The 19188-nt window shown below is 42.0% G+C and overlaps 1 protein-coding gene and 1 pseudogene across 2 annotated transcripts in view; one reads left to right on the top strand and one right to left on the bottom strand.

Annotated features, from left to right (window-relative positions):
* The window catches only part of DNAJC5B (DnaJ heat shock protein family (Hsp40) member C5 beta), an 82592-nt gene extending 74983 nt beyond the window's left edge, over positions 1-7609 (bottom strand). Inside the window, exon 1 of one of the 2 annotated variants that reach the window (XM_065895501.1) lies at positions 7508-7609. The gene's annotated coding sequence lies outside the window, so the exon portion shown is untranslated. The remainder of the gene's footprint in view (positions 1-7507) is intronic. The other variant, XM_065895500.1, reaches the window with a different exon arrangement.
* Positions 2146-18044, top strand: LOC136136865 (Golgi pH regulator pseudogene; annotated as a pseudogene).
* Positions 18045-19188: the final 1144 nt, after the last annotated feature.

Below are 19188 nucleotides of genomic sequence, written 5' to 3'. Positions count from 1 at the left end.
AATTAAGGGTGTGCTAAATTCGTGTGGCTGCAGAGGGAGTTCTCTTACTTCAGATTTGAAAAGAGCTGTGTGAAAAGGTGGAAGGGGAGAGTGGCCCAGTGTGGGACCATGAGTGGTTTAAAGCAGCCAGCACATCACAAGCTGAGGGTGGTAGACAAGGAAAAGGACAGGCAAGAGCACTTTAAGACCAAGTTTGACTTCAGTGTTAATCAACAGGGGGTTTGTGAGATCACTGCAGGAGCACAGCCATCATAGACATTGAAGAGAATGAAGCAGAGCTCCCCAAGCTGGTATAAAAATGGTCTAACCATATACAGTTTCCCAGTTTAAAAAAAGTAGGGCATATGTATAGTAATCTCATTTTAAAAAGTGGATCTATGTGTGTGGATATATACATACATACACAGAAAGCATGTGCATAATACATACTCAGACACATTTGTGTATGCAGAGAACATTTCTGGAGAGATGTAAAACTTGCAGAAGCTCCATGGAGGAAAAGTACTGGGGACTGAGGTGGGAGGGAGAATCGTTTTTCATAGCATAACATTTTACACTGTTTAATATAACTTTTTGATTAAAACACTCCTTTTTTTTTTTTTTTAAATTAAACTATGTTTGGGGCAGAATCACCAGTGCTGAGAGGAGCCCACTGCTTTGAGCAGCTGTGCGCTGTCAGCCTTCAACACCCCACGTCAGTGGTGTTGCCTTCTAGTCTGTCTGCGATCAGTGTTTCCCTTTCTGGCCATCCTGCACACCATTTTCAGTTTTCCCTTTCAGAAATGTAGGTTTACGTAAGCCAAGAAATCCTTGTTGTCTCCTGTTCCCTACAGGATCAAGTCCAGTCTCCTCCATGTGAGGCATTATCTTTAAGTGATACTGCAACTAGTACAGTATCATTTCTGGGCCTGTATGGCCGACTTCCTTCACTTCCCCTCCTCCATTTGATCCATGTGTGGTCAACCAGCCAGGCCTCATCAGTTCTCCTTTCTAAAGCTCCCTGAACTCTACTGCCTTCCTCTCTTCCCACTGTCACTAATCTAGAACAAGTTCAACACATCCTTGTTTTACCTGGCCAGCCTCCTAACTGATAGCCTTTTCTCCAGTCTCTCTCCACTCCCATCTGTTCTCTGGACACTACATTCTTTTAAAATGCAAGTAGTGTCCTATCACTGCCCTGCTTATAACCCTTTAAAGTGGTCCACTGATCGTAAGCTGAAATCCCCACTCCTTATCGGGGCCAGCCTCTGCATCTTTCTCCAGGGCCATGTCCTCCCAACCCCTTCCTCTCAACTCAGACTCTATTTCCACCAACTTCTGTGCACTGGTCAGTTCCTTGAGCACCATGTCCTGTTTCCTCTGAGTCTTTGACATGCTAGTCCCTGTCTTAAAACAGTCTTCTATTCCCTTCTCACTGGTCTTTCAACCACACCTGGTTCGCTCCTTCAGCATAAAGGGTCATAAATAATAAGAGTGTCATGAGAAGATCATAAATGACGGAGGAAGAAAGTGGTCAGCCCTTTGAGAAGGAATCCTGCAGGAGTTCAACTGTCAGAAGAGGCCTGCATGAGAAAGACCACAGCAGCAGGAAAGTGCTGGGCAGCCTGGAGAATCGGAAATAGAGGGATGCGTCTGGTGCATCTGGTGGAGAGGACTGGGTGAACGGGTGGCAGAGGAGAGGAGTGGCCACACGAGGCTAGAGACTGTGAGGGACCTTGAAAGTCAAGATAAGGAGTTCAGTCCTCATTTTTTTTTTTTTTTGTGGTACGCGGGCCTCTCACCGCTGTGGCCTCTCCCGTTGCGGAGCACAGGCTCCGGATGCGCAGGCTCAGCGGCCATGGCTCACGGGCCCAGCCGCTCTGCGGCATGTGGGATCTTCCCAGACCGGGGCACGAACACGCATCCCCTGCATCAGCAGGCGGACTCCCAACCACTGCGCCACCAGGGAAGCCCCAGTCCTCATTTTTTTTAACAATGGGGAAACTTGAACTGTTTTAAAACTGGCAAGTGACAAACTCTAGTATTTATTTTAGAAAGATGTGACCAACAGAGTGCAAAGGAATGAAGTTGGGGAGATGAGTGATCCTAGGGAAACATGATGAGAGCCTGGCCCAGGGCAGCAGTGGGCAGAATTGGCAGGAAGTGATGGATTCGAAAGAGATGTGGAGCTATAACCTCCTGGGCCTGCTGACCAAACGCCAGGGAGGAGAGAACTGGGAATCATGGAGGACTCGAGATTCTAGCCAGAATAGCTGGGAATATGGCGAGGTCATTGGCGGAGACCGGCATCACAGAAGGAGATCAGATTTGGAGGAAGATAATGAATTAGATTTAGAGCATGTTGACTTAGGGTGTAAGGTCAGGAAGCCCACACATCCATAATTAAAATCAGACACAACCCTGGTTGTAGCATGTAGGGCCTCTTACAGAAACCACCTGTTAGGGTGGGCTTCATCCTTCCTGGCAGCATGTTTCTATGACTCCAGTTTTCCCAATCCCAAAGAAGCCATGTGAATTGTTTGCATTGTATGCAAAGGAGTTGTAAAAGCACAGGGAGAAAGGAGATAAGGTCTGTGAGTGGGACAAGACCCATTGTGTTGGGGCCAAAATTTGCACCAGAAAATGTTTTCCTCCTCAAGCTTGTGTCAGTCACTCTTCTGTTTCTCCTCAAGATTCCTCCCAAGTCCTAATTCTGCCGTGATGAGCAACCAAAACACTGGAGACAGCTTTGCTTCTGCCCTGCACTGAGCCCCTGGGACGCTTTGAAGTCCACGAGAACATTTTTCACATAGTTACGCAGTTCCTTCTTTGCATCTGAACTCTTCACACGTGTATATCTTGTCTCCTCACCTAAATCCTTAATTCTTAAAGAGCCCAATTTATGCCAAACATTTTATTTTGTTATTGCCACAGTGCCTGGTACATCTTAAGTTTTCAAAAACTACAAATTCGATTGAAACTGACACTGAATTCATTTGGGGTCGGAAGGAGAAAGATAACCACTGTCTTGAAAGGACAGGATACAAGAGGCAGTATGTTGGTTATATGAGTCAGTTCCTAACATACAAAGAACATTCTAACATGAAAGGAGTGCTTTCCCTTCTACTAATAAAAATGACTTTGCCTTCTAAATATGCTTGAAAGGAGCAGAAGAATACTGGCGTTCTAACTGCCAAGGGGTCTTTTCAACTGGCTAAAAAGTCTATTTTTCTTGGACCACCATTTGTTTATAAGCAGTATTGGTAAGATAAGTATAGAACTTGTCTTTTACAGTTAGTTATACTAAGTTGTACTAGACAGTGCTCAAATGGCAAGACTGAGAATTAAGTCTTTCACTTCCTTTCAGTTCTTTTTAGTTAGAGGTCTACTTGTGTGGCCATCATGATGGTGGGCGAATTAAAAGAAGGGTATTCATGGCTCAGCCCGTGACATAATTCCCTGGGCAGAAGAGGTGAGGCAACCTCCAGTATTGCCAGTGGCCAGCTTGTGCACTTGTCATGATGCAGGATGATGTTTGTTGGGGAGGTGGAGAGAAGACGTCGGAAGCTGGTTTTGTGTTATTACTTGACCAGTACCAATAGGCCTCTGATCACAGCACCCTCTCCAGCTGTCCTGCCACCAGCGCCTGGCACTCTACTATCAGCACCACTATTTAGTGGAGCCTCCCATTACGATCACCCTTCACCCTACACAGGGGCACTGGAACAATGGGACCTAACACTCACAGCTTTCAGTAGGGGGCACAGTTATGAGTAGGAAAGGAAATGGCTCAAAAGTGGATCCAAGTCTTGGGAGCAGCACAGAGCATGCCTCTGGAGGTCTGCAGAGACAAGGGCGAAAGGCCCTGGGGTGCTTCTTCACACTCCTGCCAAGGGCTAGATTCCCTCTCCTTTTAGAGCATACCCTTCCCCTTCTGAGGTTCCCCCAAGTGTGAGGTAAACAGCAGGAGAGCTCCTCCTTGGCCTTGGTGGCAGCAACGCCTGTTGGCTCTGGGCCACATTCCTTTCCAGACTTCACAGACCTCCGGTCACAAAGGGCTCATTGCACAATTCTTAGGAAAGTGGGCATGGGGGCTGGGCCGAGATGAAGGGGCGTGTCTGGCATGTGTCAGAGATCCAGGTGTAGCTGTTTGCCAAGGCACCCCGGGTGGTGGCAGCAAGACAGAAGATCAAATGTCTCGGGATCTCTGGTGAGGTGGCTTTTACCTTTTTTTTTCCCTCCCACGGCTGTTAATAAGGCTTGTGAGGATGCATCTTCTCAGGTGGAAAACATTTCAGAAGTACACGTGGCCTACCTGTGTTTCAGCTTACTGGAGGGAGTTGAGAATTCAAAACCCACAATGAAGAATCTGAAACTAAAGCTCCTTTTATCCCTCCATTTTTCATAGTCAGCCTTCTGCAGTTTTATGTGGTAGTACGTGCAAGATTACTCAATATATTACACAACTTTTGAAATTACTATGGAAGCTGAAAGATATTACCACAGCTTTGTTTAAGCCCTATGCCATGATGGAATGTTCTTTCCTGTTGGTAATCATTTCATAATTCTCTTTTATTAAAGACAATCTATTTGGAAAACCAGAAACATATGGAAGATCCTTGTAGGATATACACATTTCAGTGGATTAAAAAACAATCTAATGTCCTAGAAAATATTAATCAGACCTTTGGAGCTGATGACTATGCAAATGAGGTCTATGCTTATATCCAACAATTCTTCATTTTCTTTCAGATTTGGGGACTTCAGGCTGATGTTAATACATTTGCAATGAATTCAATTGGAAAAAGCTCTGAGTATCTCTATCCAGGGGGTGCCTGGGCTCAAACTTACAGATGAATTAGAGATGCAAGACATAGACAGCTCTACATAAAACAAACCCTGGACAAACTTAAGACTGCTCCTAAATTATTGATAACTCTAAATAAAATGTTAATTCGTGGTCTAAGTCGGGAAAGGCTCACGTAGGGGACAAATTATGTAATAAAGATAGGTCAGTTACCACAGATGGCGTAAAGCCTCACAACTGCCAGATGAAGTGTTTACTCATATGGGCATTTACAGAGTATACACACGCAAACACATAAACAAAGTGATCTACCTAAACTAGAAGAGGCCACAGGAAGTCTGTATATTTATTATAAAGCCAAAAGCTCATTAATTGTATAAATGCCTCTTTTTATTTTTTTTTAATGGACTGCTACTAATCAGGCGTCAAGGCAGAGTCGCCTGTCAGTTTCCCTGGATTCATTTTCATTGTATTCTCAGCCTTTTGGATGGGGTCTTGGGTGCTTTCTCCTGACCTTGATCAAAGCTTGTTTTGTTTGGAGCTGTGAAGGCCGGGAAAGCTTTGGTGAATAGTGTCACCTACCTAGAGTACCTGAATTTACCAATAACCACACCAAGGTGATCAAATGAGATTTCCTTATCTTAGAATATTCTGACTTGGAAATTAAAATAGTTCAAGTCTGAACCAATAAATTCCTTCAGAGTGAATTAGAGGCAGGGAGGACTGAAGAGGTCACCACGCTAAGAGTGAGAGGACTTAAGCTTTAGTCTCAAGCTAGCACTAACTAGCACAGTGGCCTAAGTCAAGACACTTAACCTCTCTGTGCTGGGTTCCTCCTCTGGAAATGAGGACGTTGGAATGGTCGATCTCTTAGTTCTCCTCCAACTCTGAACGCCTGTGGTATGTGACTAACACAATGGTCAGAGAACATGCTAGTCAATAAATCTAAATGTAGACAAGTTAGGACATTCTGCGTTTTGTGGATATTATTTTAGGTTAAACCTAAACGTAGTTTTCAATGACTATAAAATGAATAAAGTCTAAAAACTGGACCAATGAGCTTTTAATTTCCAAGGACTTCAGAGGTTGGGTCATAATCTAATTGTGAAAATCATAGTGGCTTCTCTAGGCGGAAGCTGAATATGTGCTAGAGTCAATGTGCAGGTACTTTTTGTCTTTATCTGAACCTCTGAATTTATTTACATGCTTTGGATTATCACTACTTTTATAGAGTGAGTTTTGGCCTCGCGGCTGAGATATACTTATTCCCAATGGGTTGGAGGCTAAAGAGTGTTAAAATTGTGTCTTGTGGATAGACACTGGGTCTTCCCCACCTTGTCTATTGCTCTTGGGGTCCTCTGTGGGCAGCTGATCTACCTGTGAGAACACTGGACTGCTGTTTCCACTGGGGAGCATGGCAGTAAACTTGGGTCTTGCAGGCGAATCTCAGCGTGCCTGCCTGAGCAGTCCTGTACTTGGCTCTGGGGTCGCAGTGTGCTCAGGGAGGCCAGTGCCGATGAGTCAGGGCCTGGCACCCACCCCCGCGCTCCGCCCTACTGGTAAACAGAGCAGCTATTTGCCGTCATTCAGAGCCTCTCAGGGCCTTGAGACTCCAGCAAGAAACAAATATTTTAGAAGCCAAAACCCTAAGGCAAGGTAAAGAAAACAGAACTGTCCGCATCCCCAGCGATGACTTCACTGGTGCGAGTTCTTTAGGGGGAGGAGCTGGAGGTGGTTTCAGCTGAACTGTTTTACTTACTTCTCAGCCAGAAGGCCCTTCTCTTTCACTGTGTATAGGGGGTGGCCTTTTGCCTTTCAAGCCTTGAAATTTCAAAACCAGACTTTAGAATCAGTATCGGTTGCTAACCCATTAATAAGTTTTTTCTCTTCATTTTATTATATTACTTTTGTTTGCATTTTATACTATCTTCTATTAAAATACTTCTTTCGGTTAACTTATTTTAAAATATATATTTTTTTAATTTAGTTATTTATTTATTTTTGGCTGTGTTGGGTCTTCGTTTCTGTGTGAGGGCTTTCTCTAGTTGTGGCGAGCAGGGGCCACGCTTCATCGTGGTGCATGGGCCTCTCACTATCGCGGCCTTTCCTGTTGCGGAGCACAGGCTCCAGATGCGCAGGCTCAGTAGTTGTGGCTCATGGGCCTAGTTGCTCCGTGGCATGTGGGATCCTTCCAGACCAGGGCTCGAAGCCGTGTCCCCTGCATTAGCAGGCAGATTCTCAACCACTGCACCACCAGGGAAGCCCCAGTTAACTTATTGTTTATTTAGCTTACTCTTCCCTATCATTCTGGGGAGAAGCTATTACAAGGAAAACACCTTATATAAAAGAATAAGCATCATTAGGCAACAATTGTAGACTATTTTAGAAAGTAATTTTACACTGACCTCTTGCGGCTCCCTCCTGAGCCTCTTTTGCGCCCCCCAGTGGTGGGGGGAGGACAGTGAGGGGCTGACCGTCTTGGAAATGCCCTGTGGTTCGGCTTCATGGCAGTAAGTCTGGCTGTTGGGAGCACGTGCCCCAGCTCTGCTTCTGGTGGGACCACCTGTGGCCTTTCGTCTGCTCATTTGGATTCTTTACATTACCCTAAAGTAACTGGTGCATGGTCTCCGTGCTTATGCTGTCATCCCTAAGCCCGGAGACACGCCTCGTGTTCCTTTAGACACAGTAATTTCTCTTCTGAGCTCAGCAGATGTCACGTACCTGAACCGGAGTCATGGCTGGCTGATTCCTTCTAGCTCCATCAGGTAGCGTCCACCTCTAATACATCAGTAGCCAAACCTCCTGTTACCTTCTGCTTCTCAGCCAGGGTTGAGCCTGGGCTGGATATTGTGATGTCACAGAGTAGAATCCTTGCTCCTCCCAAAGGCCCAGCTAAGACCCTCCAGCTGCAACACTTCCTCTCCTGCCCATGGCAGGAGGTTGGGAAGGTCCACCCCCAATTTCTAAACTGGCCCATGGAATTATAGAATCTTACTGCGGGTAGAGACACGGGAGACCTCGTGACTAAATTCCGGTCTGACTCCCTTATTTTGCAGCTGGGAAACTGAGGCTGGGGGGGTTGAGTGGCAGAGTTAAATCTCAAGCCCAGGTGCCTTCAGTGTCGCCCCTCTCACCCTTCTGCACACACTGTATTCACCCCGGGCTCCGCTCTCTGGATTTTGTCAGCATCTGATAAGCAGCTCATGGGATGATTCTTACCTGAATCCACCCACAAAGAGACACCATTCGAATAACTTGCATTATGGAAAGAGAACAGTGTCTCATGAAAATCATTAGCTTTTCCAACAATCTATAGGTGCCAGAAATAGCAACTTCTCGTCCTAGCCTGAACTCAGAAGTCCTGAGCTACCAGACCAGTCCTAGATTAACAAGTGAGTTCTGGGTAACCGATGTTTTCAGTGAGATTTGATGGTCAGGAGCAAAGCTCAGCCCAAAAGCCCAAGGGTAGTGTTGCTGCAGTGCCAAATCGGGTTCTAGTGTTTGCTGAGGAGGGACCGGGAAGGGACAAGCGGTAAAGAAATAGATTCTCACTGGAATTTAGTTCTTTCCTCTTTCATACCCTTCACTTTTTCTAGATACTGTCCCCATGTGGTATTTTAAAATTATCTGCATTGCATGAGACAACTTGTATCTGTGAAGCCAGAGAATTGTGCTTTTGGAATCTCTCAAGAGGGGACTATATATTGCACTTATATAATACCGACAACTAACATATTATGTCGTGCTTTAGCATTTACAAGCCACTTTCACATATATCATTTCACTTAATCTTCACAGCTCAGTGAGGTAAATAGTGTATTATTTTTAGGACAATTTTATGGGTAAGAAAATTATAGCTTAGAGAGGTTGTGACTTGCGCAAGATCACAAAGCTAATTAAATGGAAAGGGTAACATTAACTACAAACCAGATCTTCCAACCAAGCGTTTTGCCCACCACCTGCGTCCCCAAAGGGTGGGAAGAATCGTGCGTTGGTCCCTGAACACACCTGAAGGCAATTGCATTAAGCAGTCCTTTGAGTAACAAGGAAGAAAGTATTCCCATGGATCATAAATACCACTTTGCTAACCTCCTAAATGTCTTCATAAAAACTTAGAGAAATTGTTAATTTCAAACTTTAAAATAATATAATCATTGCCCTTCCACCAGACAGTTTCACATCTGTGAATTCTCGTAAGGGAATCATCACGGATATGAACAATATTTAGCTCAAGAGGTTCTTTGAGGGAGTTCCCTGGCGGTCCAGCGGTTAGGACTCTGCGCTTTCACTGCCGAGGGTGCAGGTTCAGTCCCTGGTCAGGGAACTAAGAATCCCACAGGCCGCACAACCTGGCCAAAAAAAAGGAGGTTCTTTGAAGCATTGTTTATAACAGAAAACAAATGAAAAGCTCAACACTAGAAAAGTGGTAAAAAGGATTATGTTTAACTCATGAAAATAGTGTTGTAGGTGAGGTTTTCCCAATCTTTAATCATTCATATGCTATCTTTGGAATATTGCCATCTGTGCTAATATCTACTTAACATCTTCCTTTAAATTAACTCACATGTTTTACTGAGATAAGGATATTTAAAGGTAACTTTTTATCACTACATAAGTGGAAGTACAGTATAATTACCTTCAGTATCAGATAGTTATAGAAACAAATATAAAGAAAAATAGTAAGGCTATTAATGCATTGACTTGGTCCTAAAACCTAGCAAAAAAACCCAAAAAAACACCAACTGATTTAACCAAATCACAATTAATACCCTTTATTTCTGTCACACACCTAACCTTTCTGCACTAAAAATCTCTTTTCTCACTGATGTACAAAAGGCCCAGTAAGAAAAATGAAGTACAGGTCTGATTCCAAAGCACAGTTATGCATATTTATACATACCTTGCATACTAAATAACCGCTAACTTCCAAAAGTGACCTTTGCTGTACCTCAGAAAAGAGCACAGCTGTCACGTTGACAGTCAGCTGGCACAGTGGTCAGAGGGCCAGTGCTCGTAATTGCACTAGCTCTCTGTGCAGTTTTCACTCGCAGTTCTCAGAAACTGTGCCTGGGGAGCATTTTAGAAATCTAAAATTTTTTGTTTGTTGCTGTTAATTGGGGGTTGGAAGTACTACTGCCTTTGTTGGGGAGGAGCCGGAAGTGTTAGACAGCTGCAATGCCAGGCATGTTCTCACCAGGAATTGTGACCAGGAATTGACCGGTAATTAATTCCAAGTGACTTCAAATGTCTTTCAGAAAATCCAAGCTGGTGAAAAGTCAACTGAGCCAGACCTAAAGAGTACTATATTCATAATTACCTAATCCAGACCTAAATCCATTTCACACGTAAATGCAAACTTTTTGCCCAGCTTTAATATATGCTAAATATATATATATATATATATATATATATATATATATGCTGATTTTTCCAGAAATGCAGCTACTTTGTACATCAGGGAAGACCGTTGTTTATTGTGTTCAGAATTCTACCAAAAGTTGTTCACAATTTTGGAAAATCAGTGTCGCCAATCTCCATGCAGCTCACAGTGTTTGAGTCGCCATGAAACTCACCTGTGTCTATCTACACTCCCAGCTTCACATTCTCAGTGAATCTCCCATTATGTCCGTCATGGTAGTACATCCATCATTAAGACCAACCACTTAATTCACTGAAATGTTTATTCTTTTATACAAATTATTCTCTCTTGTTTCCCCTTTTTATCTAGGGTAGGGCATTATATTGACTTTTATTAAATTACGTGGATAGGTAGGCTATCTCTGACTGTCATTTTGGGATTGGACAAGGTGAGTTAAAACTTTGTCATTGAAAGGGACCGCTGGCACTGACAGGGTGAGCTCATCACTCCCACACTCGTCAAGTCCAAGAAGTTATCTGAAACATTCATGGGCATGACTAAGGGTCACACATTACTGAGGTAATCCACACATTCTTCATAAAGTCGATTATCGAGTTCTCCCTTCTTTAGCCTTATTATAAACAACAGTATCTGCAAAGTTCCAGGCTCAGTGCACTCGTTACGTTTTTCAGTTACAAACAAAAAATGTGACCATTAAAAATGTCTAAAATGTGTTCATGTAGCACCAAAAAGTCATTTCGTGCATCAACTGTGGCACACATTACATATCATCTTTAGGTAAGGCAAGATTCTCCATTTTAATGATATAGAAGAATGCCCACAAGATAGCAGGGAGCAAAAAAGATCAGTTGCAAAAAAGTGGGGACCATTTTTAATAAATACACGTATTGGGAGGATTGAAAGAGCTACACCAAAATATTCACAGTGGTTATATGAGAATGGGAGACTGTGTGTGATTCACTTCTTTTGCTTGGCTACCTTTTCTAAATGTTTTAGAATGGACATGTATTGTTCTTAAATTAAAAAAAAATAAAAGGCTATTTGAAATACAAATACTTAGGAGATAACTTTGGAGGGAGATATGGGACATTTATATTCATATATACATCTCTGTAGTGTTTGACTTTAACAAGCAATATTACTTTTGCTACTAAAAAATCTAATACAGTAGAAAATAAAACATAAAAATGTTGAAAGGAATACACTTGTAAATATAATGAATATCAATTTTTTCTCAGTTGAACCAGAAATGTTATAATAGATTTTTATATCACAACTAGCTAAATAAGCTAGTGAGGCCAGTATACAACATGCATCTTTCTTTTTCTTTTTCTTTTCTGGTAGCAAAAATATTCATTACCATATTCTTCCTACCACACAAAGTGGAAAGACCTATAGAGCAAGCAGGGATACATTAGAAGAAACATAAAATGAACCAACAATTTTCCTAATTTCATTAATATTTTTAGTAGTGTCCGTGGATTAAATAAAAATCCCCCAAATTTCTTTTAAAGGTCACCTTGCTTAGAACAGACTGTTCTCATGGCAGGATATGCAAAGGTGGAGCTCCCTTTTCCCAAAGTGATCTTTCTTCAGCTATCATCTCAGAAAAAAAAATAATAATTTAAAAAATTAGGTCCTTACTTGTGTTTTATCTTGGCTGAGCATATACTTAATACTTTACGTTCTGCAGATGTATGGGTTATATCCCTTCTCCTGTAGCATAGGCTTCTGTGATGAAACATCACACCTGTGGAAGAGGTGGGCAAAGCCTCACAGCGGGGCCCACAGAGGTTTCCGTCCCTCTAACAGTGGGATGAGGGAAGCCTGCAGTGAGGGGATACCTTCATGAGCAGGCATTTTCAGGCTAAACGAATGTTATAGACGCTTGGAAGTCAGAGCTCAAAGGTTTTTGTTCAGTTGTGGAGGGGAATTTTGTGGAAAAAAATATTAATTTTGTCAACACTTAAATCCACTTCAAGCCAGAATTTCTCAGATTGTGCTTTATAGATCACCTATACCAGAATCTTAAAAAAATTACTGCAGGTTCCCATACAACTCCGAGAATTTAGTGCCACTGAATCTCAGGGGCTGGGTTAGGGACCTCTGTTTAGGCAAACCCTCCAAGGTCTTCTGCTACACAGAAATATTTAAGAAGAATTGCTGTAGGTCAAAGGCTCCCACATTTTAGAGCAGAACATCAGAGGGTCTTGAGGGCTTACAAAAACACAGATCACTGGCCCTACCCTAAAGATTCTGGTTCTGGGGCCTGAGGGAGGCCCAAGACTTTATATTTTTAACAAGTTCCCAGATGATGAAGGGGCTGACGGTCAGGACTACACTTTGAGAATCCCTGTGCTCTGCCCAAGAAAGTAGGAAATTCTAAAAGCACTTTCAAAGACCTAGGAATTGCGGTTTGGGACCTTGAGTCTTTACCTCTTAAAGACTCAGAAAAGGATTTGTATACCAAAATTTGTTTATTTTATTTCGTTTAATTAGAATTTTTTTCCACAAATAATTTTAATTTTCCCACTAAAATGCTTGCAGTTTTCGTGCATCCATTCAGGATTCTCCAAGGTTAAACAAAATCACTTTTCCTTTATTTTGTACCTGTTATATGTGAAAATGTTGTAGGTGAATACAACTGATCTCTGACTTCAAAGATGCCTACATTAATTTGATTTCGATGACCTGTTGAACACCAGTGTTAGCATACAACAGTTACCAGGAGCTAAAGCTACAAAATAGGTAAGGGATGTGACCAGACTGTGTGCTAGAGATTTTAATTAAGCCTTAGTGACTCCGAAGCTAGACTTTTCTTTAAAGGATGTTATGAGAATTCAACATAATCTTGAAAAAGTAAATCTAAATCCAGGCCTTTTTCCAAGCCAAAGTACTTATACTTATTAGCAATGTAAAAGCATGGCTGGAGGATGAGAAAGATATATGTTGTTAGTGTTTACCCCCAGGAGACCCACCTCATGTGCTCATAAACATCATCATATTTTCTCTAAACAAAGATAGTACTTTACACCTCAACATAATTCATTTTTACGTAGTGCTAATGACATTAGTAAAAGAAAATGTCAGCCAAGCTGCAGTAGAACATTTCCACACTAATAAAGTACTGTAGTTGAGTCAAACGCTTTAAAATTACTGGCTTTGAAAGGTTAAAATAATAAGTGATCACAGATCCAAGAAATACAATGCTCATGTCATTAGCAGAGACATTTTCTACCAGATCATAATTAAAGTCTCAGGGACTTTAGATCCTGTAAGATCCCGTAAGGTGATCCTTATAGGACCGCCTTTGCTAGGTGGCTCCTCTCTGAAGAACAGAAAGTTTTATACAGGACCAATAATGCAACCATCTTAGGAAATTTTTTAAATTTTATATTTTGCTTTGTAATGTATTTGTTACATTACATGTACACATGTATGTCCAAATTATTCCATTTGGACATAACAACCTGGTCTTTTTTTTTTTTTTTCTTAAATATTTATTTATTTGGCTGCACTGGGTCTTAGCTGTGGCTCCGGGTTCCTTAGTTGTGGCATGCGAACTCTTAGTTGCAGCATGCATGTGGGATCTGGTTCCCTGACCAGGGATCGAACCCAGGCCCCCTGCATTGGGAGGTGGAGTCATCCACCGCACCACCAGGGAAGTCCCATGACCCGGTCTTTTGGAAATGCTTTAAACCAAACATAAGACACACTGTGAAGATCTACATTCCCAAAGACTGGAGCTGATATTGGTCTAATTTTCCCAGCAAGCCACCTTTTCAGAAAAATTTTTACTTCTTACACCCATGACAGAAGCAGACACAATCATGTCTCAGGAGTTAAGGGAACATATATATCATTTATTGATCTTTGTGAGTAGGTACTTGACATACATTATATTTTGTCCTCACCACTCTCTTGTGAGGTAGGTATATTATTATCGCCATTTAATCTGTAAGGACATAGTTCAGAGAAGTAAAATTCTCCTTGAGCTTCGTAGTAGTGAGTGGAGACAAGATTGAACCTGAGGAACATCTGACCCCAGAGGTTGTGTGCTCTCTCCCCCCTGGATCATCCTAACATGAGTTATATTACTTACCCCTTCTTCTACATTGGAGAAGGTAGTATGTTTGGGCTTAAAAGCTGAGCTAGAGTTCCCAGGAGAAGCACAAATAAACAAGAGGCAGTAAAAGGTCTGAACAAAGACCTTTGGTATCAACTCTTTCTGTTAACAAAAACATGAGAGCAAGATTTGCTTCAAATAATCCAAAGTTAGTGGTTAGACACGTGTACTTTGTGCCAAGAAATTGTTCCTAGGTCGGTTAAAATTTTGGAACTGAACTGTTTCTAGTTCACTTGAAATTTTGTAAATTATATATTAAATGCATTAAGGGAACGAATTATTTAGCAAAAACATGAAGTCAATCCCTTTGTTGAAAGAAAGAATATTTACATCCTAGTTTACCTCCTTTGTAAAGTTGGGATTTCCACTTCATAATTCATCCACTTCCACAAATGTTAATTTCAAACCTGTGGTACACAAGGCACCGTGCCAGGTGCTACAGGGGATGAGTTGAACAAAGACATTGTCCTCAGAGCTTAGAGCCTAATGGTGCGTAAGTTAAATAGCAAAAAAAAAAAATTCTACCAGAAAGCAATGTATAAGTATCATAAGAGAATTATTATCAAAGTGCTATGAGATATTAAAGGAGAGAGAACCAACATCTAGGTCTGGCAGTCAGGGAAAGCTTCATGAAGTGGAAGGCATATGAAATGACTGAAAGGATGGGTACTTTTTTGATAAGTAAGATGAGAGAGGTGAGAAGGAATTTCTGAGTACAGCTGGGTTAGAGCTTATCAATTATCAATAATTCTAATCAAGTCAAATTCTTAGTGCTATAAAATGCAATCAGGATATGCATTTATTTGTAATCCACTCCAAAGGCTTTGAGAGAACACATGATTAAACCACACATATAGCAGGATAGTTAAAGATTATATGGGAATGCCTATACTTTCTGCTTAATTTTTCTATAAACCTAACACTGATCAAAAAAATTAAAGTCTATTATTTTTAAAAATAAAGGTAGATTCTGTTATACTACAGTTAAATTTTTGTTTTGTTTTGTTTTAAGGAAAAATCCTCAACACTTGCACGCCTGACATTGTCACAGGTGGCTTCCATTATCTTATGGATGATCCAATCCAACACTCCATCCTCCTCAACTTCAGGGTTCTTCAGCTCAACTTTGCTGGCTCCACTCACATCCGTGGAGTCCCCCAGATCTTGTTATCACCCAGTTCTAAATTTTTTAATTCCAGTCTCTCTCTGATCATCTCCTCCTGTCGTTCCAAACCGACCGCTTCCTATTAAACTGCTCTTTGAAACTCACAGAAGCCTACATTCCACTGACCATACCAATTTTCCCAGTTTACCCTCTTGAGCTTAGGATGCCACCACCCCACCAACCAGCCTCTTGTGCACACCTCAGATGCTTTGCTCCAGTGTCCTGTTGAGCTCTTCCAGTAACAGCTCAACCCTTGGTAAATCTGCCTCTTCTCCCCTTTCTTTACCCCCAATAGTTATCCCAGCTGAAGAAACTCATAACCCCATGCAGACTGCTCCCACTAAAAATGGTCTGCAATCTCAGTCATGCCCTCAGCACAAGGCAGCTCTTCCACTGTCCACTGAACAGTCATTGTCAACCTTCTTCAGTCTCCTGAAGCCCTCTGTGTGACCTATTTCCCTCTCACTCTTAACAGTGAGACTTATCTCCTCTGCAAAGAACTGAGAAGTCATTGTGTTATTTCTCCCAACTCGAGCCCCACACCACTCTGAACGCATCCACATCTGTACCCTCTCTTAACCCTTCCTTCAGCTCAGTTGAAAACGCATCCCTCCTCCAGACCAACGCTAATACCTCTCTTTGTGCCCTGAGCCCTATTCAGGCTCTCAGGGGCTACTTTAAGGAACTTGCTCCTTTAATTATCCCCTTTACCTAATTTTTACCTCTCTCTCTCTCTCTTTGCTGACTCTCTCTTCTCAGCATAAGAACATTCTCAAGTCTCTTCTATTTATAAAAACACAAACCCTCCCTTAAATCCAGACCCTTTCCCCGACACAGCTACTTTCAGTTCTCTTTCCTCCTTTTCCAAACCAAGCTAATGGAAAGAATAATCTATGTTACCTTTCAAGCCACAGTACCAATGTCCAAAGCAAGACAGGGAGGATACAAAAGTACCCAGGCTTGATATTGTGTTATACATAATGACTCCCTTCATGACGTCACTCCCAAATTCTCCTAGGACTTCCTTTAAGCTAGTGGACAAGCTACTCATGTCCCTGCCTGAAAGACTGTTTACAGTATTTTCACATGATTTTTCTCATTCTAATGCCATTGCCAGGACATCTGGTAGGAGAGTATGTGCAGTCAGAGTCAGATGGACATGGACTCCTGTTTACCCCCGATCTGTGTTTCTGTCTTACCTCAGTTTGGGCATCACAGAGATATAAACATTCAGCAGTTTCCCCCTCCTCATGAGATCTTAGCATAATCTGCATGTTCCCTTGAAACCCACTGAACTCACAACGTTTTATATCTAATGCGCTACCTCTGATTACCTTCCCTTTCCCTTTCAAACGGATTCCCCTCTGGATTTCTGCTCTGCTTAATACCCAGGTGGCATTCAGAAATCTAAAGGAGCTTACCTCCACAGTGACCTAATCTTTCCTCTGGTGGTTAAACTTCTATCCAAGTTTAACTACTACTTGATCCTAAGATTATATTGATAGGAAACACCTAAGGGCTAATAACAGCTTTTCAGGAGAAGAAAGAACGAAAAGACTACCTTGTAAATCAAGACACCAATTGAACGTGTTCCAATTTAAGAGACATTTAAATGTGGAAAGAGTAGCTGCTTTTTGGAATATAGAAAATCCAGTATTTGTTTTCACTTCTTACTGTGCAAGACACTATGAAGGGATATAAAGTGATACAGAGCCGGTCACATATGGTACCTGCCCAAAGAACTCCCCGACTGAATAGGGAGACGGAAATCACATACAATTCAAATGCAAGCCAAGTATTCCAGCTGAGTTCTTAAGATCACCGTTTTTGGAGTTAAATCCTGTCCTTGAAGCTACTATGTTCCAGAAAGGGGAGGTGCATAACAAACCATCAGGATTCTGGGGAATGATAAAGAGTGTTACCACTTCAGTACCAGGAAGTGAAAATCTTACTCTTATTCAACAGGAAGTGGATGCTTTGGAAGAACTAAGCAGGCAGCTTTTTCTGGAAACAGCTGATCTCTATGCTACCAAGGAGAGAATAGAATACTCCCAAAACTTGCAAGGGGAAATATTTTAATTTTCTGGGTTACTTGTTCTCTATTTACTATGTTTGGAAAATTTTCATGGCAACCATTAATATCGTTTTTGACTGAGTTGGGAAAACTGATCCAGTCACAAGAGGCATTGAGATCACTGTGAATTATCTGGGGATCCCATTTGATGTGAAGTTCTGGTCCCAGCACATTTCCTTCATCCTGATTGGAATAATCATTGTCACGCCTATTAGAGGGGTGCTGATCGCTCTTACCAGGTTCCTCTATGCCGTATCCAGCAGTAAGTCCTCCAATGTCACTGTCCTGCTATTAGCACAGGTAATGGGCACGTACTTCGTCTCCTCTGTGCTGCTGATCCGAATGAGCGTGCCTCTGGAGTACCGCACCATAGTCACCCAAGTTCTTGGAGAGCTGCAGTTCAACTTCTATCACTGTTGGTTCGATGTCATCTTCCTGGTCAGTGCTCTCTCCAGCACACTCTTCCTCTATTTGGCTCATAGACAGGCACCAGAGAAGCATATGGCACCTTGAACTCATGCCTCTTACAGACTGCTACAGGCCAGTGGTGTCAGAATTTGGATATAAAAGGGAAAAAAATGGAGGGGACCGGGGCCTAACATTTTTTTAAACAAACAAAATGCTGTGGTAGCATATTCTACCTCCAGCTTACACCTTCCTCCTCAGATGATGCTGTGATCGTGAGTGGCATCAGCTAGAAATGAGAGAGAGAAATAACTCAAGCTAGGACTCAGCCAAGAGCACCCTGTTTGGGTTTGAGGCTGGAACAGTTTGCTGGGTGGTGGGGCTGAAAAGAGCCAAGAAACTAAGGGGAGAAAGTACACTGGAATTCTGGGGTAAGAGAGATCTAAGGTAGCTGGGCCAAACACATGAGCTTCCGTTTAAGTCAAGGATCACGTGGAGAAGGTTATGACGTTCCCTTGAGATTGACTCTCATTAAAATCAGAGATTGTTAACAACAACAACAAAAAAAGAACTCAGTTAAATCCTGAGTTCAAATCTTTGCCCAGTTTCCTCATCTATAAAGTGGGAATAATGATACCTGCTTTGTAGGAGTGCTGCAAAGAAGAAATGAAATGGATGGCGAATGTAGAGTTTAGCGCGGATGAAGCATATTGGAAGTTCTCAAGGACAAGTCAGTGGGATTTGGGTTATTATTAGCTTTATCATTATTATGGAGGGATAAACCAGATATGGTATGGATTTAAAGGAAGAAGAGCTCACATATGCTCGGGAGACTCAAGAAAGACTTCATTCAGTAGGTGGGCTTTGAAGAGCCTTGGAGAATGTGTGATATTTCTTTAGGACAATATGGAGGAGCTGTATCTCTCGGCAATCCTGGCATAGGGACCCAGAGCCTGCCCGTGTAACCACCTTAAGAGTCATGGGCAGAGATGAAACTTTGTATATGTTAAAATTTACAATACTTGTTTATGATTGTACCTGGTCTATTCATTTATTTAATAAATTCCTATTTATATCTTTGATTTGAAACAGGCGTTACTTGTTAAAGTGCTATAATATCCATAGTGATCCAAAAAGCAAGTAAAGGGTATTCTGAATAAGTGCTATTGTAAAGTAATTTCAGAAGAGCATACTGGTTATTAATGACAGGCAGTGTATTATGTACCCCTTGGCTTGTCATCCTGTCTGTGGA

This window comes from Phocoena phocoena, chromosome 17, assembly GCF_963924675.1.
Source record: "Phocoena phocoena chromosome 17, mPhoPho1.1, whole genome shotgun sequence".
Classification (NCBI taxonomy): domain Eukaryota; kingdom Metazoa; phylum Chordata; class Mammalia; order Artiodactyla; family Phocoenidae; genus Phocoena; species Phocoena phocoena.
Note: the sequence above shows the minus strand (reverse complement) of the source record. Positions and strands in the feature narration are given on the sequence as shown.